Source organism: Somniosus microcephalus, chromosome 10, assembly GCF_052327205.1.
Source record: "Somniosus microcephalus isolate GS21.2 chromosome 10, FLI_Smic_1.0, whole genome shotgun sequence".
In the NCBI taxonomy this organism is placed as follows: domain Eukaryota; kingdom Metazoa; phylum Chordata; class Chondrichthyes; order Squaliformes; family Somniosidae; genus Somniosus; species Somniosus microcephalus.
The window spans coordinates 123,149,550-123,164,890 of NC_140996.1; the positions used below are offsets into that span (position 1 = coordinate 123,149,550).

Genomic DNA, 15,341 nt, shown 5'->3' on the forward strand with positions numbered 1-15,341 from the left:
ACTTATACAGTAAAACCAAAATATGGATTTTTTTCCCCCCCAAGTTAATTTTGATTCTTCTGACCTGTGCTTGTTTAAGCTCAGCTATATGCCAGAAGAATTCTATATTCTGCATCTGGGAGCGTGTGAAATTTTCTCTCTCAATTTTACAATCCCTCTAGAGTAGGGGATGATTAAGTGAGAAGTCTTTGCTTTGAATAATGTAATGATCCCTACAGATGCTGATCTTTTTGAATTATTATTTTACCACTATTCTTGTTGCATGGTAAAATATTTGATTTCTTTGCCTCCAGCTGATGAGAATTAAAATAGCCACTGACAACCTGACGCTGCCCACCAGTATCACTGCTGGTTTTCATGGGGGAGGGGAGAGAAGATGAGGGAGAAACTTTCAATTTACAGTCCTACCCCACATTTGCAACCTATGTTCTAATTTAAAACAAAATAAAGATTTATAAATTGTCACTGTAATCAGTAAAGAACAATGTCCATGTCTTTAATCTTAAGACCCAAATTAAAAAATGCTGGTCCAATAAATTAGTCCCAATGGCCTTTTCAGTGGTGCTGGCTTTAGTGAGAGAATTGAATTTATCACTGCGCTGTTGGGGAGGGTTTAAACTAGCTTGGCAGGGGGATGGGAATCTGAGAGTAGATTCAGAAAGGAGAGAAGTAAAGCTGGAAATGGAAGGCAGAAAATTAGTAAGCGAGTTTGGAAGGCAGAGGAAACAAAGGCTAGAAAATAGACAACAAGGGAGTTTGGCAGTGCTAAATGTTATATACAGGAAACTTTGGTTTATCCGGAAGTTGTATGTCCGGAAACCTCGATCTAACGGCAGAAATCAGCAGCCGTTTCGGTTAGGTTTTTTTTCTTCTCCAAGCATTTTTTTAACAGTCAGGCTCTGGAAAGCGTCTCTGTAGCTTAGCAACAGCTTCAGAGACGCTTCCAAGGTACGGGCCGAGTGTTTACAAGCTGTTTGTTGTCAGATACGGAGATGAAAACCTCTATCCTTCAACATTAGCGCTGGTCTATCCGGAAGTTTTGATAGATCGGCAGCAGCTCGGTCCCGTTGGTGCCGGATATCGCGAAGTTTCCTGTACTTCAACGCAAGGAGTCTAGGGAATAAAGCAGATGAGCTGAGGGCACAGATAGACATGTGGGAGTATAATTTTATAGCTGTTACTGAGACACGGCTGAAAGAAGGGCAGGAATGGCAGCTCAGTATTCCTGGTTACAGGGTTTTCAGACGAGATAGAGAGGGGGATATAAAAGGAGGGATGTTGCAATATTGATTAAAGAAACAATTACAGTTGTGAGGAGGGATGATATCTTGGAAGGATCATCCAACGAGGCTTTATGAGTTGAACTGAAAAGCAAAAAAGGGGCAATCACACTGCTGGGAGTGTACTACAGACCCCCAAACAGTCGGAGGGGAATAGAAGAGCAAATATGTAGGCAAATTTCTGACACGTGCAAAAATAGGGCAGTAATAGTAGGGGATTTCAACTTCCCTAATATTAACAGGGGAACGATAACGTAGTGGTAATGTAACTGGGCTAGTAATCCAGAGGCCTGGACTAATGATCCGGAAACGTGAGGTCAAATCCCACCACGGCAGCTGGGGAATTTAAATTGTTAATTAAATAAACCTGGAATAAAAAGCTAGTAACAGTAATGGTGACCGTGAAACTATCGGATTGTCGTAAAAACCCATCTGGTTCACTAATGTTCTTTAGGGAAGGAAATCTGCCATCCTTACCTGGTCGGGCCTACATGTGACTCCAGACCCACAGCAATGTGGTTGACTCTCCTGCCCTCTGAAATGGCCTAGCAAACTGCTACAAAACAAAATAATAAGAAAGAAACCGGCACACCCAGCCCAGTCAACCCTGCAAAGTCCTCCTCGCCAACATCTGGGGACTTGTGCCAAAAGGTGGGAGAGCTGTCCCACAGACTAGTCAAGCAACAGCCTGACCTAGTCATACTCACAGAATCATACCTTTCAGCCAATGTCCCAAATTCTTCCATCACCATCCCATGGTATGTCCTGTTCCACCGACAGGACAGACCCACCAGGGGTGGCAACACAGTGGTGCAGTCGGGGAGGCGTGGCCCTGGGAGTCCTCAACATTGACTCCGGACCCTATGAAGTCTCATGGCTTCAGGTCAAGCATGGGCAAGGAAACCTCCTGCTGATTACCACCTCCCTCCCACAGCTGATGAATCAGTACTCCGCCATGTTGAACACCACTTGGAAGAAGCACTGAGAGTAGCAAGGGCACAGAATGTACTCTGGGTGGGGGACTTCAATGTCCATCACCAAGTGTGACTCGGCAGCACCGCTACTGACCAAGCTGGCCGAGTCCTGAAGGACGTGACTGCCAGCCTGGGCCTGCAACAGGTGGCGAGAGAACCAACACGAGGGAAAAACCTACTTGACCTTGTCCTCACCAATCTACCTGTCGCAGATGCATCTGTCCATGACTGTGCGGTGGTCACTGCTACCAAGTCCCGTCTTCACACTGAGGACACCCTCCATTGTGTTGTGTAGAACTACCATCATGCTAAGTGGGATAGATTCAGAACAGATCTAGCAGCTCAAAACTGGGCACCCATGAGGCGCTGTGGGCCATCAGCAGCAGCGGAATTGTATTCCACCATAATCTGTAACCTCATGGCCCGGCATATCCCTCACTCTACCATTACCATCAAGCCAGGGGACCAACCCTGGTTCAATAAGGAGTGTAGAAGAGCATGCTAGGAGCAGCACCAGGCGTACCTAAAAATGAGGTGCCAACCTGGGGAAGCTGTAACACAGGATGACATGCGTGCTAAAAAGCGGAAGCAGCATGTTATAGAAAGGGCTAAGCGATCCCACAATCAACGGATCAGATCAAAGCTCTGCAGTCCTGCCGTGTCCAGTCGTGAATGGTGGTGGACCATTAACCAGTTAACGGGAGGAGGAGGAGGCTCCATGAATATCTCCATCCTCAATGATGGTGGAGCCCAGCACATGAGTGCAAAAGACGAGACTGAAGCATTTGCAACCATCTTCAGCCAGAAGTGCCGAGTGGATGATCCATATCGGCCTCCTCCTGAGGTCCCCAACAGCACAGAAGCCAGTCTTCAGCCAATTTGATTCACTCCACGTGATATCAAGAAACGGCTCAGTGCACTGGATACAGCAAAGGCTATGGGCCCTGACAACATCCCGGCTATCGTGCTGAAGACTTGTGCTCCAGAACTAGCCACACCGCTAGCCAAGCTGTTTCAGTACAGCTACAACACTGGCATCTATCTGACAATGTGGAAAACTGCCCAGGTATGCCCTTTCCACAAAAAGCAGGACAAATCCAATCTGGCCAATTACCGCCCCATCAATCTACTCTCAATCATCAGCAAAGTGATGGAAGGTGTCAGCGACAGTGCTATCAAGCGGCACTTATTCACCAATAACCTGCTCACTGATGCCCAGTTTTGGTACCGCCAAGACCACTCTGCTCCAGACTTCATTACAGCCTTGGTCCAAACATGGACAAAGGAGCTGAATTCCAGAGGTGAGGTGAGAGTGACTGCCCTTGACATCAAGGCAGCATTTGACTGTGTGTGGCATCAAGGAGCCCTAGTAAAACAGAAGTCAATGGGAATCGGGCGGAGGGGGGAGGAACTCTCCACTGGCTGGGTCATACCTAGCACAAAGGAAGGTGGTTGTGGTGAATGAAGGTCAATCATCACAGCCCCAGGGCATCGCTGCAGGAGTTCCTCAGGGCAGTGTCCTAGGCCCAACCATCTTCAGCTGCTTCATCAATGACCATCCAAAATAAGGTCAGAAATGGGGATGTTCGCTGATGACTGCACAGTGTTCAGTGCCATTCACATCTCCTCAGATAATGAAGCAGTCCATGCCCGCCTACAACAAGACCTGGATGACGTTCAGGCTTGGGCTGATAAGTGGCAGGTAACATTCGTGCCAGGCAATGACTAACTCCAAGAAGTGAGAGTTTAACCACCGCCCCTTGACATTCAATGGCATTACCATCGCCGAATCCCCCAACATCAACATCCTGGGGTCATCATTGACCAGAAACTTTACTGGACCAGCCACATAAATACTGTGGCAACAAGAGCAGGTCAGAGGCTAGATACTCTGCGACGAGTGTCTCACCTCCTGACTCCCCAAAGCCTTTCCACCATCTACAAAGCACAAGTAAGGAGTGTGATGGAATACTCTCCAGTTGCTTGGATGAGTGCAGCTCCAACAACACTCAAGAAGCTCGACACCATCCAGGACAAAGCAGCCCGCTTGATTGGCACCCCATCCACCACCTTAAACATTCACTCCCTCCACCACCGGCGTACCATGGCTGCAGTGTGTACCATCTACAAGATGCACTGCAGCAACTCGCCAAGGCTTCTTCGGCAGCACCTCCCAAACCCGCGACCTCTCCCACCTAGAAGGACAAGGGCAGCAGGCGCATGGGAACACCATCACCTCCAAGTCACACACCATCCTGACTTAGAAGTATATCACCGATCCTTCATAGTCCCTGGGTATATGTTGACTCAGAGACTAGAGTCCTGAATTTAAATAAAGGAAACTGCGATGGTCTGAGGCGCGAGTTGGGTAGGATTGATTGGGGAATGTCACTCAAAGGGTTGACAGTGGCAATGGCAAACATTCAAAGACCGCATGGATGAACTACAGAATTTGTTCATCCCAGTTTGGCATAAAAATAAAACAAAAAATGTGACTCAACCGTGGCTAACAAGGGAAATTAGGGATAGCATAAGATCCAAGGAGAGGACATATAAATTGGCCAGAAAAAGCAGTAAACCTGAGGATTGGGAGCAGTTTAGGATTCAACAAAGGAGGACAAAGGAATTAATTAAGAAGGGGAAAATTGAATATGAGAGTAAGCCTGCAGGGAACATAAAAACTGACTGTAAAAGCTTCTATACATATGTGAAGAGAAAAAGATTAGTGAAGTCAAGCGTAGGTCCCTTGCAGTCAGAATCAGGGGAATTTATAATTTGGAACAAAGAAATGACAGACCAATTAAATACATATTTTGGTTCTGTCTTCACAAAGGAGGACACAAATAACCTCCCAGAGATGTCGGGGAACATAGGGTCTGATGAAAGGGAGGAACTGAATGAAATCAGTAGTTGTAGGGAAATGGTTTTAGGGAAATTGATGGGATTGAAGGCCGATAAATCCCCAGGGCCTGATAATCAACATCCTAGGGTACTTAAGGAAGTGGCCCTAGAAATAGTAGATGCATTGCTGATCATCTTCCAACATTCGATGGAATCTGGAACAGTACCCATGGATTGGAGGGTAGCTAATGTTTCCCCACTATTCAAAAAAAGGTGGTAGAGAGAAAACAGGGAATTACAGACCGGTAAGCCTGACATCGGTAGTGGGGAAAATGCTAGAGTCCATTATAAAGGATGTAATAGAGCACTTGGAAAACAGTGACGGGATCGGACAAAGTCAACATGGATTTACAAAAGGTAAATCGTGCTTGACTAATCTACTGGAATTTTTTGAGGATGTAACTGATAAAATAGATAAGGGAGAACCAGTGGATGTGGTGTATTTGGACTTTCAGAAGGCTTTTGATAATGTCCCGCATAAGAGATTAGCGTGTAAAGTTAAGGCACATGGGATTGGGGGCAAGTTATTGACTTGGATAGAGAACTGGTTGGCAGACAGAAAGCAAAGAGTTGGAATAAACGGGTACTTTTCCGAGTGGCAGGCAGTGACTAGTGGGGTACTGCAGGGATCGGTCCTTGGACCCCAGCTATTCACAATATATATTAATGATCTAGACAAGGGAACTAGATGTAATATCTCCAAATTTGCAGACGATACAAAGCTGGGAGGGCGTGTGTGCTGTGAGGAAGATGCCGAGAAACTCCAGGATGATTTGGATAGGTTGGGTGATTGGCAGATGCAATATAACGTGGATAAATGTGAGGTAATCCACTTCGGTGGCAAAAACAGGAAGGCAGATTATTATCTGAATGGCAATAGATTGGGAGAAGGGGAAGTGCAACGAGACTTGGGTGTCCTTGTGAACCAGTCGCTGAAGGTAAGCATGCAGGCGCAACAGGCGGTTAAGAAGGCAAATGGTATGTTGGCCTTCGTAGCGAGAGGGTTTGAGTACAGGAACAAGGATGTCTTGCTGCAGTTGTACAGGGCCTTAGTGAGACCACATCTTGAGTATTGTGTGCAGTTTTGGTCACCTTATCTGAGGAAGGATGTTCTTGCCATGGAAGAAGTTCAGCGAAGATTCACCAGGCTGATTCCTGGGATGGCAGGAATGATGTATGAGGAGAGATTGGGATGATTGGGCTTGTACTCGCTGGAGTTTAGAAGAATGAGAGGGGATCTTATTGAAGCTTATAAAATTCTGACAGGACTGGACAGACTAGATGCAGGAAGGATGTTCCCGATGGTCGGGGAGTCCAGAACCAGGGGTCATTTAGGACAGAAATGAGGAATTTCTTCACCCAGAGAGTGGTGAACCTGTGGAATTCTCTACCACAGAAGGCAGTAGAGGCGAATTCATTAAATATATTCAAGAAGGGAGTTGGATATATTTCTTAAGGCTAAAGGGATCAAGGGGTATGGGGAGAAAGCAGGGACCGGGTACTGAAATTGGATGATCAGCCATGATCGCATTGAATGGCGGAGCAGGCTCGAGGGGCCGAATGGCCGACTCCTGCTCCTATCTTCCATGTTTCTATGGGTCAAAATCCTAGAACTCCCTCCCGAACAGCACTGTGGGAGTACCATCACCACACGGACTGCGGCGGCTCGCCACCACCTTCTCAAGGGCAATTAGGGATGGGCAATAAATGCTGGCCTTGCCAGCGAAGCCCACATCCCATAAATGAATTTTTAAAAAAAACAGGGATAAAATTAGTGTGAAAGGTATAGAGGGAGCAGAATTCTTAAAATTCACTGAGGAGAACTTTTTTAGCCAGTACATAGCAAGCCCAACAAGAGAGGGGGCGGTTCTGGACCTAATTTTAGGGAATGAAGCTGGCCAGGTGGAAAGGGTATCAGTGGGAGAGCATATTGGTGGTAGTCATCATAATTCAGTTAGATTTAGGGTAGTTGTGGAAATGGACATGGATAGACCAGGAATAAAAGTTCTCAATTGGGGAAAAGCTAATTTTACTAGGCTGAGATGTGATTTAGTAGACCGGAGTCAGAAACTTGAAGGTAAATCAGTATCAGAGCAGTGGGAGGCATTCAAGGAGGAGATAGTGAGGGTTCAGAGCAAGTATGTTCCCTTAAAGAAAAAGGGTGGGACGAACAAATCTAGAGCTCCCTGGATGTCAAGGGGCATATAGGGAAGGATAAAGAAAAAAGGGAAGCTTATGACAGATACCAAGGGCTCAATACTGCAGAAACCCTAGAGGAGTATAGAAAGTGCAGGGGTGAAATTAAAAAGGAAATTAGGAAAGCAAAGAGAGGGCATGAAAAAGTATTGGCAAGTAAAATCAAGGAAAACCCAAAGATGTTTTATAAGTACATTAAGAGCAAGAGGATAACTAAAGTAAGAGTAGGGACCATATAGGTAACCTGTGTATGGAGGCGGAAGACATGGGTATGGTTCTTAATGAATACTTTGCGTCTGTTTTCACAAAAGAGAGGGATGATGCAGACATTGCAATTGGGGAGGAGTGTGAAATATTAGATGAAATAAGCATAGTGAAAGAGGAAGTATTAAGGGGTTTAGCATCTTTGAAAGTGGATAAATCCCCAGGCCCGGATGAAATGTACCCCAGACTGTTATGTTGTGGAGTATTTTAAACCAACACTCGACACAAGGTTTTAGATTGATAGTCAAGTCGTCTTTATTGCACCAGTGGGGAAACAGTCTGCTCTGTCTTAGCCAGACCTTCCCAAATTGTTACAGAAAACGCTACATTTTTATACATTACAATGGCCCAGAAATTCGGGCCTCCACGGGTGAGTATGCACAGGGTACTCACCTGTAAGCCCAATGGAAGTGCCAGTTTCCTGCATGCACTGCGCGAGAAACCGGCACTTCCGTTCCCCTGAACGAAGGGGTTCAGAAGTTGAACGCGTGCGCAGGAGAGGGTGCGCATCGAACTTCGTTTTTTTTTTGCCGGTTTTCCTGGGAAGGTAAGTCTCCAGAAATTACACATCTAAAAACAGGCGTAAGGCCTGCTTTTTACAAGGTAAGTGGTGAATTAATTAAAATTAAAACATTTTTTCCACAGGTTTATTATTTTTAAATACTTTAAAGCAAGGTAAGTTTATTTTTAGCCCCGTTAGAAAATAAAATTGTTTTTCAAAAATTTAAATTATTGTTTAAAAGTTATTTCATGTAATTTATAGTTTATTTAAAAAATGTGATTTAAAAAAAATATATATTTGAAAATTTAGTGATGTTTTGGGGCCCGTAGTATTTATAAGGTTTGACAGGTCAAACTTATGAATGGGCATTCCCTGCTCCGATTGGCTCTCCATGGCCCATGTGATCCCAGGGGACGCATCGAACTAACTGCGCCCCTGGGATACGCAAGCACTGCGCGCCGGCAATTGGAGCAGGCCCAGGATTGGAATTCCACGGGGGCCCACAGCTCAACGGCCGGCGCGCAAGGTAAGTGCAGGTCAGGGGCTTACACCCGCGGGAAGCCCTCGACCCGAATTTCTGGGCCAATAAGCATGGCCACCTCATGTTAAATTCATTCCTGCCACCTGATTGGATCTTAGCCCACATGCACCTTCACGGATTGGTTACGAATCTTAATATAAACATGTAAAAGCTGCCTAATCAATCACTCAAACTGCTGAATGCTAATTAAAAGATACCTTGAATGTAACCTAGGTAATAAAGTTCTTACAGGCAGTTGAAATGCTGGACATCCAGTCTCCATTTAATTGTTTTATATCTCTCCAAAGGTCAGCTATCTTTGACTGCATCTTTATGGATGTGGTCTTTCATGGTAGTCCCTGTCTTCTTACACTATTCAGTGAAACTGCCAGCGATGTCAGTTTAACTCTTTCCCCACTGCAGTTAAGAGAAGTAAGAGAGGAAATAGCAGATGCTCTGACTATCATTTTCCAATCCTCTCTGGCTACAGGTGTGGTACTGGAGGACTGCTAATGTGATACCATTGTTCAAAAAGGACGAAAGGGTTAGACCAAGTAATTACAGGCCAGTCAGCCTAACCTCGGGAAAATTATTGGAAAAAATTCTGAGGGACAGGATAAATGTTCATTTAGAAAGACACGGATTAATCAGGGACAGTCAGCATGGACTTGTTAAAGGAAGGTCATGCCTGACTAACTTGATTGAATTTTTTGAGGAGTTAACAAGGAGGGTCGATGAGGGTAGTGCGTTTGATGTAGTCTGTATGGATTTTAGCAAGGCTTTTGATAAGTTCCCGCATGGCAGACTGGTATGAAAGTAAAAGCCCATGGATTCCAAGGCTAAGTGGCAAGTTGGATCCGAAATTGGCTCAAAGGCAGGAAACAAAAGGTAATGGTTGAAGGGTGCTTGTGTGACTGGAAGGCTGTTTCCAGTGGGGTTCCGCAGGGCTCAGTACTGGGTCCTTTGCTTTTTGTGGTATATATCAATGATTTGGACTTGAATGTAGGAAGTATGATTAAGAAGTTTGCAGATGATACAAAAATTGGCCGTGTGGTTGATTAATGAAGAAGAAAGCTTCCTGCAGTCTACAGCTATCAATGGACTGGTCAGGTGGGCAGAGCAGTGGCAAATGGAATTCAATCTGGAGAAGTGTGAGGTAATGCATTTGGGGAGGGCTAACCAGGCAAGGGAATACACAATAAATGGTAGGACACTGAGAAGTGCAGAAGATCAGAGGGACCTTGGAGTGCATGTCCACAGATCCCTGAATGTAGCAGGACAGGTAGATAAGGTGGTTAAGGCGGCATACGGGATTACTTGCCTTTATTAGCTGAGGCATAGAATATAAGAGCAGGGAGGTTATGCTTGAACTGTATAAAACACTAGTTAGACCACAGCTAGAGTACTGTGCACAGTTCTGGTCACCATATTACAGGAAAGATGTGATTGCACTAGAGAGGGTGCAGAGGATTATTTGATATGATTCTATCTATGATATACAGTTGATACTTATTCAAACCTGGCTTTTCATTATTGTCCCTCCCAATCTCATTTCAAAATTCAGGTAATTCTAAAAGTGAACAGCAGCTTTAATAGTGATTTATTTATCTCCCTCTTGGCCTAAGTGACGACTACAAACCATTGGTCCTATGGTGCTATGAGACAAAGCAGCCCGTTTGATTGGCACCCCATCCACCACCTTAAACATTCACTCCTTCCACCATCGGCGTACTGTGGCTGCAGTGTGTACCATCTACAAGATGCACTGCAGCAACTCACCAAGGCTTCTTCGGCAGCACCTCCCAAACCCGTGACCTCTACCACCTAGAAGGACAAAGGCAGCAGGCGCATGGGAACACCACCACCTCCAAGGTCCCCTCCAAGTCCCACACCATCCTGGCTTAGAAGTATATTGCCTATCCTTCATCGTCGCTGGGTCAAAATTCTGGAACTCCCTACCTAACAGCACTGTGGGCATACCTTTGCTACATGGACTACAGCGGTTCCAGAAGGCGGCTCACCACCACCTTCTCAAGGGCAATTAGGGATGGGCAATAAATGCTGGCCTTGCCAGCGTCGCACACATCCCATAAACGAATAAAACCAAAAGGCAAGATGGCAATGGGCGGCAGTGCAACTGCTGGAGCTGCCATGATAATTAAAATTAGGCTGACCCCAGATATTGTGGTCCGCCAGACCGTTTAGCTAACAGTGGGCACTCAGTATCATGCCTGGGATTTCGCTCAAGGTGAAATCTAGGCCTATGATTCTAAACAACTCATTGAATAGTCATGAAATTACTTACAAGTGATTGAGTTAAACTGAAGTTGCGCTCTCTGAAATAGAGGAAATGATTAACGTAAAAATCTATCGATCACATACTACGTTACTCACGGTATTACACCTGTAGCCACCATGAAACCTAATGATGCAGGATATAGAATAACTGATAAAACCATGTTACCAGCATTCAGTGTGTATTAACAAAATTTATCTCGATAATTTAGCTGTAATCTCACTTTTTGTCCAACTGCAGTGACTTTCATGGCTCTGGATGGAAAATAAGTTATTTTGTCTTCAACTTTTCAGAATACAGTATTCCCACTCAACACCTAAATATTGTTTGTTGACTCTGGATAAATTAACCAGTACATTCTGTAAAATGTACCTTTGTTTGTTTTACAGAACAGAGGATCAAATGCAAGAGTACTGCATTAACTATAGAGATCAAGAAAAGAACCAAGACAACCAGCTAGTTTGAGTCATTTGCAGAGTACTTTGTGAATCTTGTTTGTTTGTTTACCACAAAAAAATGAGGCAGCTGAAAGGAAAACCAAAAAAGGAGACCTCAAAAGACAAAAAGGAAAGGCGGCAAGCCATGCAAGAGGCTCGCAGTCAGATCACCACCATAGTGTTTCCCACGTTGGCTGTGCTTGTGCTGTTGATTGTTTTGTTTGTTTACGTGGCCACTCGACCAACTATTGCATGAGATAAATTACAAAGCTTTTTCTGAAGAAATTTCATCTCGGCTGCAATGGATTTAAAATGGAGTAAATCCAACCAGGATTCTGCAAACATCTTTCTGCCCCATTACCGTTCCATGCTTATTGGTCTTGACGTGTAATTAAAGAATATTGTTACCTAATGGTACAGTATATATACGCTCATTTCTCTCATATGTGCCTTTGAAACTTTCACCGGACAGTGTTTTTTGTCCCTGAAGAGGATTTGGAAACATTTCCTGTATCTTGTGCAGAAGAAATTGTGTAAGTTAACTAACACTTTAATTCAAAAAAATTGTCAATGAGGCCATTTTGTTGCATTGTCTGTATAGTAGTATTGTTTTAAACAAAACGCTACTATGAATTTCACCACTCTTGCCAAAGGACAATCCATTCTTGTTTTGGAAACATATCACTTAAAATGCAATGAATATAAATTGTAAATGTTTATTTTTAGAATAAAATGAAACTGTTCATAATTTTCTTTTCAAATATGTATTTTGCAGTGTCAAGGAACGTGCTGAAGAAATCTCTTGCTTTAATGTGTACCAAAACTGCTTTAGACTTGTGGTGCTGTGGGCAGCCAGATGATGCCGTTGGCTACCAGAAATGGTTGAAGTAATCGCATAATAAGCACTTCATTCTTTCACCTGCACCACATGGCTCTGAATCTACCTTCATCAATGGTCAGATACTTCAGTAAATAATCAATGATTTTGTCTTGCTGATGCTTTTACAGAGAGAACGGGATACACGGAACCCTGGTTGGCAACAGGGGTATTTCCCCCCCCCCCCCCCCAATTGACCTCTCGGATTTCAATTCCTGTTGGTAATAGACCAATATCCTATAAAGTTGTGAGGCTGGAAAAAACCTGCCTTCCACACGGCTCCCTGAATATCTTGGAATTAGAGAGGAAGGGCAGTGATCTTTTTAGCCATGTATTTACATTTTACTGCACACAGCACTCCCAACTGTGGTCTTACTAAGGTTTTATATGGATTTACCATTACAACTTGACATTTATGTTCTATACCACTTACAATAAAACCGAAGAATCTGGAAATACTCAGCAGATCAGACCGCATCTATGGAAAAGCACGTTAGTCGACATTTCAGGTCTAAGACCTTTCCATTCACCCATCTTTTCAATATCCTCTTGCAGCTTTGGTCCTCAGAACTATTTACTATGCCTCCGATTTTAGTATTGTTTGTAAATTTGGACACCACTACTTCTAGCCCTATATCTAAGTCATTAATATACACGGTGAACAGCATTGGTCCTGTGGGACACTGCTACCCACTTCCAACCACACTGAGAAACTGCCTTTCCCCTAACTCAATACCCCTTAATGTACAACAACAACAACTTGTATTTATATAGCGCCTTTAATATAGTAAAACCTCCCAAGCTGCTGCACAGGTGTATTTTAAGACAAAAAATTGGACGCCGAGCCACATAAGGATAAATTAGGGCAGGTGACCAAAAGCTCAGTCAAAGAGGTAGGTTTTAAGGAGCGTCTTAAAGGAGGAAAGAGAGGTAGCGAGGCGGAGAGGCAACAGAAGGCACGGCCACCAATGGTTGAGCGATTATAATCAGGGATGCTCAAGAGGGCAGAATTAGAGGAGTGCAGATATCTCTGTAGGTCAGCGAGCTCAGGGGAGATGGAAACAGGACTTGGTGTGAGTTAGGACACGGGCAGCCGAGTTTTGGGTGACCTCAAGTTTACGTAGGGTAAAATGTGGGAGGCCAGCCAGGAGTGCATTGGAATAGTCAAGTCTAGAGGTAACAAAGGCATGGATGAGCTGAGGCAAGGGTGGAGATGGGCGATGTTACGGAGATGGAAATAGGCGGTCTTTTTTATGCTGTGGATATGTGGTCGGAAACTCATTTCAGGGTCAAATATGACACCAAGGTTGCAAAAAGTGTGGTTCAGCCTCAGACAGATGTTAGGGAGAGGGATGGAGTCAGTGGCTAGCGAACGGAGTTTGTGGCAAGGTCCGAAAACATCTACCCCAATAGGCTCCTGTGTGGTACCTTGTCAAGAGCTTTCTGAAAGTCCATATACCCCACATCCACTGCTTTTCCCCATCCACCATATATGTCACCTCTTCAAACAAATGGGTTGTGTGGTGGTTTTTGAAGTGACTGATCCATGATGCAGAAACAAGGTCAATTCCAAATTGTTCAGTGGCTTAATTTGCTTTTTCTAGGAAGATGAGGTTGGATAGTTCAGGAAAGTAACTTGCTCTGGCCTGCTTGAACCAACTCGGCAAAGTTGATTCGACACTGGTACAAGTTGAGATGCATATATATCCTCTTCCCTTAGCTGGAAAAATAATACTAGTAATCAGCGGTGGTGTTCTCTGTTTTTCAAGTAGGGGTAGAGAGTGGTGGGCTGTTGCATTTTTTTGTCACCACTTTATTTCTCCAGAGAATTGCTCCACATATTTGAAGATCTTTGGCAGGAGTTTCTGGTAGTTTGCGCTGTTTTTTTTAGCGCAATTCGCCCGAAATCAGCCAAGCCAGTACAAGAGCGAGGAATTTCAAGCGCAAATTACGTTCAGCACAAATTGGGTTTCAGTGATCTTTTGTGCTAGTTTAAAAAGTATTACGTTAGAAGTCAGCCCCACCCACAAAACTGGCCGTGCCCCTTGATCGAATTAATCACCATTGAGCGATTCTGCTAACTGCACCCTTTTGTGGGCCTTCGAGGAGTTATTTAAAATCATATTACTCGCAGGTGGTCGACTAGAGACACTGATTAAAAATGCTTATTTTTTGTGATAAACCCATTTTCAACTCTTGATCAAACTGTACCAGGTTACCACACAACTTTTTTGAGGAATATTTTTTAATGCAAATTTTTAAAATAAATTTATGTTCTAAAATGCTGCCTGATTGCGCTGGTTCATCGCAGATTTTACGTTTGCCGAGTGTGAGCGGAAACTTGAGGGGGGAAAAAAACGCTTCTCAACTTGCGCAATTTGCACCAGGATCGCCGATTGCCCCCAAGGCAAAAACTCTTGTCCCATATATTTTTCCTCAATGGAAAAGGTCTTGTACTTCTAGCTAGCTCTCAAACTGCTTATTGTTTTCATTCACCCCAATTTCATTGGGAACTCGCACTCAAATTATCCAACAGTACAAATGAGGTGCCAAATTTTCAATGGGAGGCATTTTTACCGCAATTGTATCCTTATTGTAAGTATTCATTTAAGTTTTTCGTAGGGCTGATTCCGTCAGGAGTTACATTGAGCACCCAGTCGTGAAGATATGAGAGCTGCTTGTGCTGAGGAGAGCTCTGCCTTCCTTGGATTGTGTATGATATACAGGTAGAATATCATGTTACTGAAATACTGTACACAAGGACCGATTCTCATACCAAGGTCTGGGGAGGGTGGAAAATAAAGTATGTGAAGGATAAATTAATTCGAAGACTAATATGTTTAAAGTGGTATCTAGTGCTTTTTATTATTCTGTACGTATTGCGTAGTTATTTTCCTAAAGCGCTTTGAGATGTCCCGCGGTCATGAAAGGCGCTATATAAATGCAAGTTCTTTCTTTCTAAAGAAGTATGTCATAGGAAGGAAGAGCTGTTTGTTCAGGACCAAATGGCAAATGCTTACATAGTCCTGCCAAACTTCTTAACCGTATCTGCATCCAAATCAATGTAATGTTTGAGGGTTACATTGCAGCTATC

At 44.1% G+C, this 15,341-nt stretch overlaps 1 long non-coding RNA gene across 1 annotated transcript in view; it reads left to right on the top strand.

Moving 5' to 3' along the window:
• The window catches only part of LOC147111680 (uncharacterized), a 33,118-nt gene extending 21,000 nt beyond the window's left edge, over positions 1-12,118 (top strand). Inside the window, exon 2 of the long non-coding RNA XR_015079725.1 lies at positions 11,323-12,118. This is a non-coding gene — a long non-coding RNA (uncharacterized LOC147111680). The remainder of the gene's footprint in view (positions 1-11,322) is intronic.
• Positions 12,119-15,341: the final 3,223 nt, after the last annotated feature.